This window comes from Gavia stellata, chromosome 7, assembly GCF_030936135.1.
Source record: "Gavia stellata isolate bGavSte3 chromosome 7, bGavSte3.hap2, whole genome shotgun sequence".
NCBI lineage: Eukaryota > Metazoa > Chordata > Aves > Gaviiformes > Gaviidae > Gavia > Gavia stellata.
This window is the reverse complement of record NC_082600.1, coordinates 7,048,855-7,064,337: the sequence shown is the minus strand read 5'-3', so window position 1 is coordinate 7,064,337 and position 15,483 is coordinate 7,048,855. Positions and strand designations below refer to the sequence as shown.

The window sequence follows — 15,483 nt, the reverse complement described above, 5'->3', positions numbered from 1 at the left end:
GGACAGGCCATAGTAGAACGTGCTCATGCTAGGCTGAAATCGCTTTTGCAAAAACAAAAAGGGGGAGACTCATCCCTGTGTCCAGCTGAACAGCTTGCAAAAGCGCTGTGTGTGTTAATTTTTTTACACTTAACGGGCAATCGCAAGTCCCCCCCAATAGTGATACATCATTTATCGCTGAAATCTGGCCTGCAGCCCTCGACACCTGTGCGGGTACAGTTCAAGGACCCAATTTCTGGGGAATGGAAAGGTCCTGCTGAAGTTAAAATGACTGGGAGAGGTTATGCTTGGATCTTAACAGATCAGGGTCCACGGTGGATCCCAGCACGGTGGATTAGACCATGGAAAGAACCTCCTCCTTCGATTGACCCCGTCCAGTTGAATGACAACTGAATACGTGCACTGTGCCACCTGCGGACGACAAGAATTTCGTTGTCGAGGATTAGCGGGACATTGGTGTCATGACTGTTTAGAAGGACAATACCAAATCGGTTCGCAATGCTTCTCGCATCATGGTAGCAACACGTCACGAGCCTGAGGCCAACTCTGACAGACTGCTCCAACAGACTCAGTTATGGTATACGCGGATCTGGCAGCAAATGAATTCCGGGAACTCATCCACATAAGACTGGCCTTTTTAGAATTCTGATGAATATGTATGATTTTTCTGTATATGAACTGAGGTGCTTTGCTAACCCGTTGGAGCACTCATGGTGGACAAATCCCCAGTGCTGCCCAGCGCTGTATTAAAGAATGCCTGCTTAATAACAAACTAGTTGTTATTAAGTTATTCATCTTGGAAAACCGTCCTGATCGCGGGCTTGGTACCGACTTTGTTGTTTCAGTTTTAGATGGGACAATCTCTGTCCGGCTGCAGGAACCTCTGAATCGGCGACTCCCTAGGCCAGCCCCAGAGATTTCTCTGGAGAGACTCACCGATTCAGTGGATCCTTGCGGGGGCAGACAAGGACCTCTGGTAAGAATAAGGCATTCTTTTTTGTTAGAGACCAGTCATTTGAAGCTGCTCATAAGTCACGGTTTGTGAGAACCCCGCCGGGTGGCATACAATTGCATATATGATTTGTATTAATCACTTGGTTACTACGTTGCATGATTTGTATTGATCATTTGGTTAGTACTGTCATTTGGTTGTGAATGAATGGGAACAAACTAAATCAAAGTGTGCTGATTTGTTTAAATATAATAGGGATAGACGAAGGAACAGATAAATATGGAGCGGTGGTTGTTATTTATGGGCTTGTTAGCGTTACCTGGTGGAAGCCTTACTGCTTTCTCCGGTAATTCGTTTGTCACCTCACTTCAAAAGGTAAATATCACTGGGTTGAAGGAATGTTGGGTTTGTGGTACGGCTGATCAATATCAGAACCCCGTAACTGGTATTCCGATAACGAATTGGAGTGCATACAATACCTATGAACTACTCAACACTAGTGGTCAATGTAGAAATTTATCTAGCCCCTTACAGGATCATCCCTAGTCATTACAGCTACTCAATAAGTCTGTTGTTTTTATCAATTATACTTATGATAACAAGGCAGTAACCTGGAATGAAATGTCCTCACCCTATTATGGGAATTTTAATACCTCGAAGGGGAATTGGACGAGAGTGCGGTTGAAATACGGTCCATTTAATGCACTTAGACAAGGTCCACAAAACAACACGTTGGGTATAGATCTCCAACAGTGGACCGACTTTCTCTATGCTCTCACTGGGCAGAATAAAAGCCTCGTGATCACGGTCACCTGTGACCTACAACCAGGCCTATGGTGGCTGTGTGGTGATTTGATAGCCAGAAAGCAGTTGCCTGGCAACTGGACTGGGCACTATACTCTTGGAATGTTAATACCAAACCTCCAAGTTTTTAATCATTCTGACATGCATGGTATCGTGCGTGGTGTTTGGACGCGGTCACGATGTCGGAGAAGCCGAGAGAATCCCTTGAGCATTTACAATACCTGTTTTCACAGCTTTGTTAGGGCAATCTTTCCTACATTGGGTATTCAACAGTTAGAGCAAGCCCTGGTAAATATTTCCACAGAAATGGAGCTCATTGCCAATGCTACAGCCGCAGCCATCACTGCGTTGCAGATGGAAGTTCCATCCTTGAAAGAGGTTGTATGGCAGAATCGCCGAGCCCTTGACCTCCTCACCGCCCAGGTGGGAGGAGTCTGTACCCTTATAAACGAGTCTTGTTGTGCTTATGTAGATCAGTCAGGGGTAATTTTATCCAATGTACAACAAATATGGGATCACACAAAAATCTTACATGCTGTCACCCAGGACAACGTTTCATGGTTAGAATCATTGTTTAAATCGTAGGGCATTACAGGATGGTTAGCAACCCTGGTTAAAACTGGGCTGTTTATATTGCTTGTCATTTTTGTAGCATTGCTTGTGTTGCCTTGTTTATTTCAATGTTTTCAAAAGGCATTAGAAGGAATGGTGCGAAGAGTATGGTTCAACCAAGTGCCAGTTCTCTCCGATGAGCCTTGGAGTGTTCAAAAAAAAGAAGGGGGAATTGTGGGAGATTTTCTGGTAAGAAATGGACATCCTGTGAACACTCCAAGCACTGAAAATCTGTACTTAACTTGTATATAGGCCTCTGTACTCAAAGGTTATGAGCGAACAATGATTTGGACTGAAAGGTTACCTTCGGGCAGCATGAATGCTGTGTAATCTAAAAGCAGAACAAGAAAAGGGAGGAAAGCATGATAAAGACAGAACTTCAGCCAGGATATAGGCGGGAGCCACGTTCGTGTGAACAGCTAGCTTTAACCAATGGTGGAATGCTTAGAGTCGCGTGCTTGCTTGCTGAAAACCAATCATAAGGCTGACGGCGCGTGTAATGCGATAACAGAAGGTATATTAACTGAGCTATCTGCGCAATAAAGTGGCATCAAACTGATCATATTGGTCGTCGTGTTGTTGTCCGTGACTTCCGCGTCAACAGCTAGTACCTCTGCGAACAGCTTTTCCCATATCGCAAATGGTTTTAAACGCAACCTTTTCATGATCACTATGGCCCAGACAGTCACCAACCATCACTTCACCCACGAGACCATCTCTATGTACAAACAGCAGGTCTAGGAGGGCACCTTTCCTACTCGGCTCCCTTAGTACCCTTAGTAATCAAAACGTTATCTTCAGCGTGGCCTTCAGGAATTTCCTGGGCCTGTTCGTGTCTGTCCCATGACAGTCCCAATTTGCAGCTGGGAAGTTGAAGTCTCCCGTAAGGACAACATAGGGCGACTGATCCAGAGATTTCCCTTGATTCCTTAGAGAGTAATACATCGGTGCCGTCATCCTGGCTGGGTGATCCATAGTAGAGTCCTGCAAGAACATCTGCTTTATTAGCTTTTCCCCTAATCTTTACGCAAAGGCTCTCGACCATGTCGTCCCCAACTGCAAGCGCTGTACAGCCCAACCCCTCCTTTACATACAGCACTACCCCACCGCCTCGCCTGCCCTGCCCTGCCTCTCTCTCCTGAAGAGCCTGTAACAGTCCATCAGAGCACTCCAGTCACAGGACTCTTGCCAACAAGTCTCACTGAGGCCAATGATGTCGTAGCTCTGGGACTGAGCCAAGACCTCTAGTCCCTCCTGTCTATCCCTCACACCGTGTGCATTAGTGTACAAACATTTCAAAAGCGCTCCAGTGTACTCACCACATCGTGGAGTAGAGGGAAAGCTCTCACTAGCACACCGTCCCTCAAACATTGTCATGCCGTCCCTTAGCTTATCACTAGTAAGCCTGATTTTTTCCCTTCCCCCCTTCAAAGCTAGTTTAAAACTCTTTCAATCAGCCCCGCTAACTGGTGAGCAAAAATACTTTTCCCCCATGGAGAACGGTGAATCTCGTCAGGCCCCAGCAGGCCTGGAGTCAGGTAGACCATCCCGTGATGGAAAAACCCCAAATTCTGCTAGTGACGCTAGCCCCAGAGCCAGGTATTGATAAGCTGTGTCCGCCTGCTTGTTTCGATGTCATTCCCTACGACTGCGAGGACAGAGGAGAACACTACCTGTGCTCCTGATCCCTTTACCAATCTCCCCGAGGCCCTGAAGTCTCTTTTGACCGCCCTTGGGCTTCTCATCGCGACTTTGTTGGTACCCACATGAAAAAGCAAGAGTGGCTAATAATCTGAGGGCCGTACTAGGTTAGGAAGTTTCCTGGTAACGCCTTCACCCTGAGCCGCAGGGAGGCAGAACGCTTCCCGAAAAGGCAGGTGTGCTCAGCAGAGCAGGGGAGTAGTGAATGAATTCTTTATTTTGCTTGGCCTGGGCATGTAGCTCTTGCTTTACGTACTAAACTGTCCTCTCTCAACCCACACGTTTTCCCACTTTTATGCTTCAGAGTCTCTCCTCCATCCCACTGGGGGAAAGGGATTGAGCAGCAGCGTGATGCCAAGCTGCCTACTGGCATTAACCCACAACACCTGGGAAGCCAAAGCCCAGGAAATCATTGAAACCAGAGCCCACTGCATCAGCTCTTCTGCAAAATGCTCGCTGACTCTGCCGCAGCTGAGCTGTCAGCACCCTATGCCCGCGTTCGCCATCAAAGTGATGCACAGAGACTCATGGATGCAGCGTTTCTTCAAACAAGTGATTTATTGCCATCTTTGTCCACGGCCAATCTCCCGGAGGGAATGGACTCTCTCGAAGAGGGAGGGCAGTCACCGTCCAGGTGGTAACGGGAGTCTCTGTCACAAGCCTTCTTGCAACAGCCTCTTCAGCTGCATCGGCTCAGACTCCCCAGAGTGTGCTTTTGCTCTGGAGGAAAGGTGTGTTCAGCAGTTCCCGCTGCCAACTGAGCAGTGTCTTCTCCATATGCTGCGTGCTCGGTTCTGCGGCACCAGCCTCCCGGGGAGCGTCTAGGATGGGTAGACTCTCCACCCGGCCCCCAGTGAGCACACCGAGGCACATCAGCAGTGCCTCTTGCTTGGTCCTTGCACAGCCGGAGCTGCCAGCAAGAATGTCTGAGCCCCTGTGAAATGCCTTCCCGGCCGCAGCCAGTGCGAGGGGAAAGCAGGGCGAAACTCGTCTTTGTCGCCACCATCGTCATCACCGTCTGCTGCGCTGGGGACACCATTGAGAGGAGAACGCTGCTGCTCTTGGCAGAGGGCTGCTGCGCACGGGGTTTTCCCTTTCCTTCCTGTGTCCAGCCTTCTCCCCTCTTTTTCCCTGGGGTACGAGGTGGTTGTGTGCCATCAGCTGTGAGCCGCGCAAACATAGCTCTGTGCATGAAGACCTCTTTCATTGTCCATAGAACAGCAGCCTCGTGAGCCTATCTTGCAGCTCATCGAACTCACGCAGTGCCTCAGCGTGGGCAGCAGGATCCTGTGCCAGGTGCTGGAAGAGGTTGAGTGGCTCGGCCGTTTGGAAGGCTGGGGGCAAGGTGATCTCCTCGGGCACGGTCTCATTGCCAAAGAAGAAGTGATCAAGGCGTTTCTCCTCCAGGCAGCAGCGCAGGTACTGCATGATATCCTGCAGCCGCGGCAGGAAATCCCTCCTGCGCCAGCTTGACAGGGGTATGGAGGTCAGGAGGTGCATCACAACTGTCTTCAATATATAGGTGGAAAAGCCTGTGCCCACCAGGATGCGGGCGCAGATATGCAGGCATTTGAGGTGGCAGCTGTCATGTGGGGCTTGCCTGGCGATATGCCTGAAGAACTTCACCTCTGCCACAGCGTAGCTCTCTGGCCATGTCGTGCTTGGGGTGAAGATGGCCTCCGTAGTCTGGCTGCTCAGGAAGATGTCCGAGTCACCTTGCTGCACCCCAACCATCATCTCAATGGTGAGGCTCTCCGTGTGGCCTTTTGTCACCTGGAATTTGCAGGAGCGGCTGGAGGGCAGCACTTTTAAACAGCATTGGCACGACAGAGGCAAAATCACCCATGCTGCTTTCACCAATTGATGGAACTAGCGGGCAGTTTTTGCCCATCTAGGTAGGATTCAGTGCAGAGGGTGCGTAGGAGGCTGGGGTCCTGATTCCTCCTCAGCTCCTCCTCGGGGTGGTGGAGAAAGCACAGCATCTGTCCTGCCAGCCACTCCCTCATGCAGATGCATACCAGCTCTACACCCATGGAGAAGGTCCTTGCCAGCATCTCCCCTGCAGTGCCCAGCTCCAGGTGGAAGGCATGCCCACGGGGGGGCTTGAGGGGCACAAGCAGGCGGTAGACAATGTCTTTCTCACGGGGACTCCAGCATTCAAAGGCGCTGCCCACCCCAATGGCTGATTGCAGCACTGGGAAGAAACTCTTTGACAAGAGCTGTTGAAGGCAAGGATGAAGTTGCCCATGAGCTCCTCTGCCAGCTGCCTCTCTTTGGCCATGTTCTGAACTGGCCACTGTATGTGCTCCTCCAAAAACCTTCCCACGTCATTTGCATCATCATTGTCATTATCTTCTTCCTCCTCCGCCTCCACCGGCTCCCTGTCGCTGCTGGAGCTTTCCTCGTCGCTGCTGATGTCTGGCTCATGTCTCTTTTTCCTGAGCCACCAGCAGAACCCAAAGAGCAGGACCAGGACTCCAGCAACGGCCCAGAATTGCCACTGCTGCAAGGCAGCAAAGAGCAGGGCTTCCCAGGCAAAGCCGCTCTGCTCCTGGCTACTCAGCTCCTGGCTCCTCAGCTCCTGGCTCCTTTGCTCCAGCTCCTGCAGCAGCCGAGTCATCTCCTGGCTCAGCTGCTCCGCACGCTGCTGCATGCGCTCGCGTGTGGCCTCATCCAGCTCATCACCGACCATCTGCGGGTACTGGAGGAGGCTTTGCACAATGAGTGCGAAGAATTCTGTGACAGCCATGGCCTGCAGGAGGAGGGAGAGAAGGGGTTCAGTGGGGCTGGGAGGGAGGGAGCTGGGGGGGGGGACGGGGACAGGGACGGGAGTCACAGGGATCTAGGGGAAGGTAGGAGAGGGGGCAAGGCATCTGGGAGGCAGCAAGGCCTGCTCTCAGCCCCGGCGGTGGCGGCGGCACAGCGCCCTGCTGCAGGAGCTCCCACGAGCGTGGTGAGAACCCACCCCCCTGGGGCTCCGCGTTCCTGCCCACGCCCTCCTCCAGCTCAGCCTCCCCCCGCGTGCGCACTCACCGCTGGCCCAGGCCGGACTGGGGCAGCGCTGCCTGCTGGCGCCCCTTATAACCACCCCCATTGTGACTCGTGCCCTGTGCTGTCACAGGCACCAGAGCGCGTCACAGGCGCCAGAGCGCATCACAGGCACGCCCGCCAGCCAGCCCCAGCCTTTGGCCCTACCCCGGCTCAGCGACTCACAGCTGCCCCAGGCAGCCGAAGCCCCGACACCCACAAAGTGCAGACCCACCCGGCAGGACGTGGCTCCCAGGGGCTCCCTTTACAAAGCAGACAGAAGCCTCCCAAGCCCTTACCAAACATAAAATCGGGTGACGTAACCCGTGGATGCTTTGTTCCTTGAGATGCCATCCTGTGAGATGGGATCGGCTCCCTCGGTGCTGACCTCTGTGCTTGTGGACATGGGTGTGCTCTTGGTGCCTTCGTGACACCGATGGGGGGTGGTGGTGTATATCCTGGTGGTGGGGTGGGACCTGCCCATGGCAGGACCTCTGCTCCTGCTGTGCCACTGCGAGAGGACATTGCTTCCAAAGAGACATTTCCCAGGGTGATGAGGGGGTGCGGGTGGAGATTTCCCAGTGGGCAACTCATCCTGCTGATAGAGCAGCGTCTTCTCCATGTCCAGCATGTTCAGCTCTGCAGTACCAAGTCCCTGGGGAGTGTCTGGGACAGGCAGATTCTCTACCCGGAGCCCAGTGAACAAGCCTCTTGCTTGGTCCCTGCCCAGACGGAGCTGCCAGGGAGTTTCTCGGCCCTTGTGAAATCAGCACCATGGCCATGGCAGTGCGAGGGGAAAGCAGGCAAAAATCATCTTCGTAGCCACTGTGGTCTGCACCGGCTGCTGCGCTGGGGAGACCATTGAGAGGAGGATGGTGCCGCTCTCGGCAGAGGGCTGCTGTGCAGGGATTTCCCTTTCCTTTCTGTGTCCCACGTTCTCCCCTCTTTTTCCCTGGGGTATGGGGTCAGGTGAATGCCATCAGCTCCCAACAAACCTGGCTTCTCAAAGGTAGAGCCATGACCAGAGAAGCCAAAACCTTGAGTACCAGCTACGCAGCCAGACATTCAGTGCTCAGTTTGTCTGCTCCTTCCCGAACCCCTTCCTCCTCCTGGCGGGATAGAGGAGAACACCACCTGTGCTCCTGATCCTTTTAGCATTGCTCCGAGGGACACGCAGCCTCTTTTGCTGCTTCTAAGTTGCCTCGTCACAGTATTGTTTGACCCTACTTTGCGTAGCAGGACTGGATGATATCCTGTACCATTCAGCAGGCTTGGCAGCCTCTCAGTGGCGTCAGGAATGTGAGCTGCTGGTGGGCAGCAAACTTCTCTAGACAAATGGTCTGGATGGCAAACAGGTGCTTCAGTGCCCCTCAGTAAGGAATCTCCAGTTGCTAATAGCTTACGCGCTTTCCTGGTGGCACTGGTTCTAATGCGGGCGGGTGGGTGGCTCACCTTTCCCTGCTTGACTTTTCCGGGATCCTGTCCCTTACTCACGTGCTCTGAATTCTCCAATCCCAGACTATCATGCCTGCTTCCTAGCCCCTGGAACACCTCTGTGAAACCCTCCCCGTATCTGGCATCATTGATAAGTAACTGTAGCAAGACCAACTCAGGGTCGTTTAGATCAAGAAGGAAGCAGGGGGATGGTGACGCCGCAGATTTATAGCTGCTTTGCAAAATAGTACTACGCGTGTGTTAAGTAGCGATTGGTCAAATCCTGTTGTACCTGGTCGCCCAGGAAAGGTATAAGAACCTCGTGTAAAACCTCGTTCGGGGTGCCCCAATTTGAATAGGACACCTCATGCGCACGAATAAAGAATTGGTGCTGCACGGGGTTTTCCCTTTCCTTCCTGTGTCCCACCTACTCCCCTCTTTTCCCTGGGGTACGAGGTGGTCATGTGCCATCAGCTGTGAGCCGCGCCAACACAGCTCTGTGCATGAAGACCTCTTTCATTGTCCATAGAACAGCAGCCTCGTGAGCCTATCTTGCAGCTCATCGAACTCACGCAGTGCCTCAGCGTGGGCAGCAGGATCCTGTGCCAGGTGCTGGAAGAGGTTGAGTGGCTCGGCCGTTTGGAAGGCTGGGGCAAGGTGATCTCCTCGGGCACGGTCTCATTGCCAAAGAAGAAGTGATCAAGGCGTCTCTCCTCCAGGCAGCAGCGCAGGTACCGCATGATATCCTGCAGCCGCGGCAGGAAATCCCTCCTGCGCCAGCCTGACAGGGGTATGGAGGTCAGGAGGTGCATCACAACTGTCTTCAAAGTATAGGTGGAAAAGCCTGTGCCCACCAGGATGCGGGCGCAGATCTGCAGGCATTTGAGGTGGCAGCTGTCATGCGGGGCGTGCCTGGTGATATGCCTGAAGAACTACTGCCACAGCGTAGCTCTCTGGCCACATCGTGCTTGGGGTGAAGATGGCCTCCGTAGTCTGGCTTCTCCAGAAGATGTCCAAGTCGCATTTCTGCACCCCAATCTTCACCTCAATGAAGAGGCTATACTTGCTTCCTTTTGTCACCTGGAGTTTGGAGGAGTGGCTGGACGGCAGCACTGTTATATGGCATTTGGACAACAGAGTCAAAACCACCCATGCTGCTTCAGAGGCATGAGCAGGCAATAGTTGATGTCTGACCTGGCCACTGTATGTGGTCCTTCCCTGAGGCTCATGTTAAAGCTGTGATTAGAAATGTTCCCAGTCTGGTATGGCCCTCAGTTTATTATCTGTTATTGTTTTTTTATGTAGGCAGCGATGAAGTTGCAATAAGAAGACCAAGGGTGATCAAAAGAGACTTCAGAGCCTTGGGACGAATGGTTAAGGGATCAGGAGCACAAGCAGGGTTTTACTTTGTGCTTAAGTAGTGTTTTCCTCTGTGCCTTCAGTTGCAGGGAATGAAGAGGGAAGAAACAAGAAGACCCAGCTGATCAATACCTGGCTCTGTGACTCGTGTCACCAGCAGAATTTTGGGGTTTTTGATCACAGGTCAGTCTCCATGACACTTGGCCAGCTAGCGACAGATGGGGTTCACCTTTCTCAAAGCGGGAAATGGTTGAGAGCCTCTCTGTAAAGATTCAGAGAAAAGCTAATAAAGCAGATGTTCTTGCAGGACTCTACTATAGATCACCCAGCCAGGATGACAGCACCGATGTATTACTCTCTAAGGAATCAAGGGAAATTTCTAGATCAGTCACCCTAGATTGTCCTTATGGGCGACTTCAATGTCCCAGCTGCGAACTGGGACTGTCATAGAGCAGACACGAACAGGCCCAGGAAATTCCTGAAGGCCACGTTGATGATAACGTTTTGATATGGGTACTAAGGGAGCCGACTAGGAAAGACGCCCTCCTAGATTTGTTGTTTGTGAACAGAGAGGGACTCGTGGGCAAAGTGGTGATTGGTGGCATTCTTGGTCACAGTGACCACGAAATAGCTGAGTTTCCAGTTGTTGGCAACAGGAGGAAAACTGCCAGCAAAACTTCGAGCCTGGCTGTGGGGACAGCAGACTTCAGGCTGCTCAAGGAACTAGTTAGTAAGGTCCCCTGGGCCTCTTCGTTAGAGGGTATTGGGGTCCATTAGTGCTGGTCACTTTTTAAGAGCCATCTCTTAAGAGTGCCGGACCAGGCAATTACAAAGTGTTGGAAGTCAAGCAAGCAGTGCAGAAGGCTGTTTTTGCTGAGCAGGGATCTTCTTCTAGAACATAGGTGCAGAAGGAAAAGTGTATAGCCACTGGAAGCAAGGGCAGGCAACACGGGAGGACTACAGAGATGCTGTTCGCCACTGTAGGGAGAAATTCATGCGGCCAAAGCTTGATTAGAGTTCAAGCTGTCTAGCACTGTGAAGGACAACAAAAATGGCTTTTTTAAATATGTTAACAGCAAAAGGAGGATCAGAGATAACATTGGTCCCTTACTTGATGAGGTTGGTCACGTCACAAATAGGGATGTAGACAAAGCAGAGAAGTTTAACGCCTTCTTGGCTTCTGTCTTTAACACCAATGATGGGCCCTGGGACCCCCGGAGCCTTGTGTTGGAAGATCGTGACTGGGGGGATGATGAGCTCCCAGCTGACTCTGAACTTGTTTGAGACTTGCTGCTCCAGCTGAATGCGAAAAAATCTATGCAGCCTGACGGGATTCATACCAGGGTACTGAAAGAGCTGGCCAATGTTATCGCAGGACCTTTCTCGATTATTTTTCAGCAGTCTGGGGAGTCTGGAGAGGTTGCAGTTGACTGGAAGCTGGTAAATGTTGTCCCAATTTTCAAGAATGGAAAGAAGGAAGACCCTGGTAATTACAGGCCTGTCAGTCTCACTTCAGTGCCTGGTAAAATTACGGAGAAGGTTATTCTGGGAGTTACTGAAAAACACTTGAGAGACAATGCAGTCATTGGTCATAGCCAACATGGGTTCACGAGGGGAAAGTTCTGCTTAACTGACTTAATTTCCTTTTATGACAAGGTCACCCATTTAATTGACCAAGGGAAGCCAGTAAATGTGGGGTTTTTTGGATTTTAGCAAAGCTTTTGGTACTGTCTCTCCCAGTATCCTTCCGGACAAAATGTCCAGCACACAGCTAGACAAGTCCATAATATGTTGGGTGAGCAACTGGCTGATGGGTTGGGCTCAAAGAGTTATGGTAAATGGGGTTACATGAGGCTGGTGACCAGTCACCAGTGGGGTCCCACAGGGCTTGATTTTAGGGCCAGCGCTCTTTAATGTTTTTATAAATGATCTGGGTGCAGCAATCGAATGTACATTAATTAAGTTTGCTGATGATACTGAACTAGGAGGAGCTGTGGACTCCCTCAAGGGTAGAGAGGCCTTACAGAGAGATCTGGATAGACTAGAGAGCTGGGCAATCACCAGCCGTATGAAATGTAACAAGAGCAAGTGCGCGATTCTCCACCTGGAATGGGGTAATCAAATCGGGGGATGAGAGGCTGGAGAGCAGCGCTGCAGAATGAGATCTGGGGGTTTGGGTTGAATGCAAATTTAATAGGAGTCAACAGCGTGCCCTGGCAGCCCAAAGGGCCAACTGGGTCCTGGGCTGCATCGAGCACAGCATAGCTAGCTGGTTGAGGGAGGAGATTGTCCCACTCGACACTGCACTGGTGCAGCCCCACCTCGAGTACTGTGTGCAGTTTTGGGCGCCTCAATGTAAGAAGGACATCAGACTATTAGAGTGTGTCTAGGTGTCTAGAGGAGGGCGACCAAGATGGTGAAAGGCCTCGAGGGTAAGGCTTAGGAGGAGCAGCTGAGGTCGCTTGGCTTGATCAGCTTGGAGAAGAGAAGGCTGAGGGGTGACCTCATCACAGTCTACAACTTCCCCAAGGCAGGCAGCAGAGAGGCAGGTGCTGATCTCCTCTCTCTGGTGACCAGCGACAGGACACGAGGAAATAGAATAATGCTGTGTCAGGGGAAATTCAGACTGGGCCTTAGGAAAAGGTTCTTCCCTAAGAGGGTGGTTGGTCACTGGAACAGGCTCCCCAGGGAAGCGGTCATGGCACTAAGCCTGTCAGAGTTCAAGGAGCCTCTGGATGATGCTCTTAGTCATATGATATAGTTTTAGATAGTCCTGCAAGGAGCAGGGACTCAGACTCAATGATGCTTATGGGTCCCATCCAACTTGAGATATTCTATGAGTCTATGATTCTATGATAACAAACTGAGGGACATAAAAGACTAGGAAATTTCATGGTAACCTGAGCCGCAGGGAGGCAGGCGGCTTCCTAAAAAGGTAGGTCTGCTCAGCAGACCAGAGGAGTAGTGAATGAATTCTTTATTTTGCTTGGCCTGGGCATGTAGCTCTTGCTTTACGTACTAAACTGTCCTCTCTCAACCCACACGTTTTCCCACTTTTATGCTTCAGAGTCTCTCCTCCATCCCACTGGGGGAAAGGGACTGAGTAGCTGTGTGATGCCAAGCTGCCTACTGGCATTAACCCACAACACCTGGGAAGCCAAAGCCCAGGGAATCATTGAAACCAGAGCCCACTGCATCAGCTCTTCTGCAAAATGCTCGCTGACTCTGCCGCAGCTGAGCTGTCAGCACCCTATGCCCGCGTTCGCCATCAAAGTGATGCACAGAGACTCATGGATGCAGCGTTTCTTCAAACAAGTGATTTATTGCCATCTTTGTCCACGGCCAATCTCCCGGAGGGAATGGACTCTCTCGAAGAGGGAGGGGCAGTCACCGTCCAGGTGGTAACGGAGTCTCTGTTGCAAGGCTCCTTGCAATGGCCCCTTCAGCTGCATCGGGTCCCACTCCCCAGAGTGTGCTTCTGCTGTGGAGGAAAGATGCGGCAGCAATTCCCACTGCCGCATGAGCAGCGTGTTCTCTGTGTCCAGCCTGCTCAGTTCTGCAGCACGAGCTCTCCGGGGAGTGTCCTCAGGCCTGGCCCTGTGCTTGGAGAACTGCTCGTCTGGCACAGCACAGCTCTCTGGCCACGTCCTGCTGCTGGTAACACTGGCCTCTACCTACTCGATGCTCAGGAAGGTGTCTGAGCCATCTTGCTGCACCCCAAACATCACCTCAATCAGGAGGGTAATATCGTCAGTGTTTGTCAGCCGGAGCTTGCCTGAGCGCCTGGAAGGTAGCACTGTTAGACGGCAGTGTTGCGACAGAGGCAAAGCCACCCAGGCTGCTTTTACCAATATCTGGAACCAGAGGGTGGTTTTCTCCATGTCTAGGTAGGGGCCGGTGCAGAGGGTGTCTAGGAGGCTGGCGCCCTGATTCCTCCTCAGCTCCTCCTCGGGGTGGTGGAGGAAGCACAGCATGTCCTCCACCAGCTGCTCCCTCGTGCAGGTGCACTCGAGCTCCACGCGGAGACTGGCATGCCTCGCTGGCATCTCCTCCATGGTGCCCAGTTCCAGGTGGAAGGTGTGCCCACGGGGGGGCTTCAGGGGCACAAGCAGGCAGAAGACAGCATCATGCTTATGAGGACTCCAACTTTCTAAGGCACTGCCCACCCCAATGGCTGGCTTCAGTTGCGGCATGAAAGTATTCCTGGAAAGCTTTCGGCAGATGCGGAGAAGTTCATCCACCAGCTCCTCCACCATCACGAACGATTCTGGCAGGTCCAGGAGGCGACTGGACAAAACTCTGCCCACATGCAGTGCAACACTGGGTTTTACTGCCTGCTCCTTATTATGTGCCTTCTTTCTGGAGCTGCCCTCCTTGCGGCTGCTGGCTGGCTGACGGCTCCCTTTCCTGAGCCACCAGCAGAGCCCAAAGAGCAGGACCAGGACTCCAGCAACGGCCCAGAATTGCCACTGCTGCAAGGCAGCAAAGAGCAGGGCTCCCCAGCCAAAGGCGCTCTGCTCCTGGCTCCTCTGCTCCAGCTCCTGCAGCAGCCGAGTCATCTCCTGGCTCAGCTGCTCCGCACACTGCTGCATGCACTCGGGCGTGGCCTCATCCAGCTCATCCCTGACCATCTGCGGGTACTGGAGGAGGCTTTGCACAATGAGTGCGAGGAATATTGCGACAGCCATGGCCTGCAGGAGGAGGGAGAGAAGGGGTTCAGTGGGGCTGGGAGGGAGGGAGCTGCTGGTGGTGGGGGGGCAGAGATGAGAGCCGCAGGGATCTGGGGACATGTAGGAGAGGGGGCGAGGCATCGTGGGAGGCAGGAAGGCCTGCTGTCAGCCCCGGCGGCGGCAGCAGCACAGTGCCCTGCCCAAGGCGCTCCCACGAGTGTCTGGGCCCTCGAGGCAGGGTGAGAACCCACCCCCCTGGGGCTCCGCGTTCCTGCCCACGCCCTCCTCCAGCTCAGCCTCCCCCCGCGTGCGCACTCACCGCTGGCCCAGGCCGGACTGGGGCAGCGCTGCCTGCTGGCGCCCCTTATAACCACCCCCATTGTGACTCCTGCCCTGTGCTGTCACAGGCGCCAGAGCGCATCACAGGCACGCCCGCCAGCCAGCCCCAGCCTTTGGCCCTACCCCGGCTCAGCGACTCACAGCTGCCCCAGGCAGCCGAAGCCCCGACACCCACAAAGTGCAGACCCACCCGGCAGGACGTGGCTCCCAGGGGCTCCCTTTACAAAGCAGACAGAAGCCTCCCAAGCCCTTACCAAACATAAAATCGGGTGACGTAACCCATGGATGCTTGTTCCTTGAGATGCCATCCTGTGAGATGGGATCGGCTCCCTTGGTGCTGACCTCTGTGCTTGTGGACATGGGTGTGCTCTTGGTGCCTTCGTGACACCGATGGTGGGTGGTGGTGTATATCCTGGTGGTGGGGTGGGACCTGCCCACGGCAGGACCTCTGCTCCTGCTGTGCCACTGCGAGAGGACAGGGACCCTCAGATTGATAAGGGATCAAGTACGGTCCGATGAGCAGTCCACGAAAAGAGGGGGTGGAAGCCGGCCGGAACAGGTGAGCGCTACCCTAGGACTCGGGAA

The 15,483-nt window shown here is 53.0% G+C and overlaps 2 pseudogenes; both read right to left on the bottom strand.

The window, feature by feature from the left end:
- Positions 1-5,272: 5,272 nt before the first annotated feature.
- Positions 5,273-6,722, bottom strand: LOC132317340 (inositol 1,4,5-trisphosphate receptor-interacting protein-like 1; annotated as a pseudogene).
- A 2,324-nt stretch (positions 6,723-9,046) lies between these two features.
- LOC132317306 (inositol 1,4,5-trisphosphate receptor-interacting protein-like 1) lies at positions 9,047-14,577 on the bottom strand (annotated as a pseudogene).
- Between the last annotated feature and the right edge of the window lie 906 nt (positions 14,578-15,483).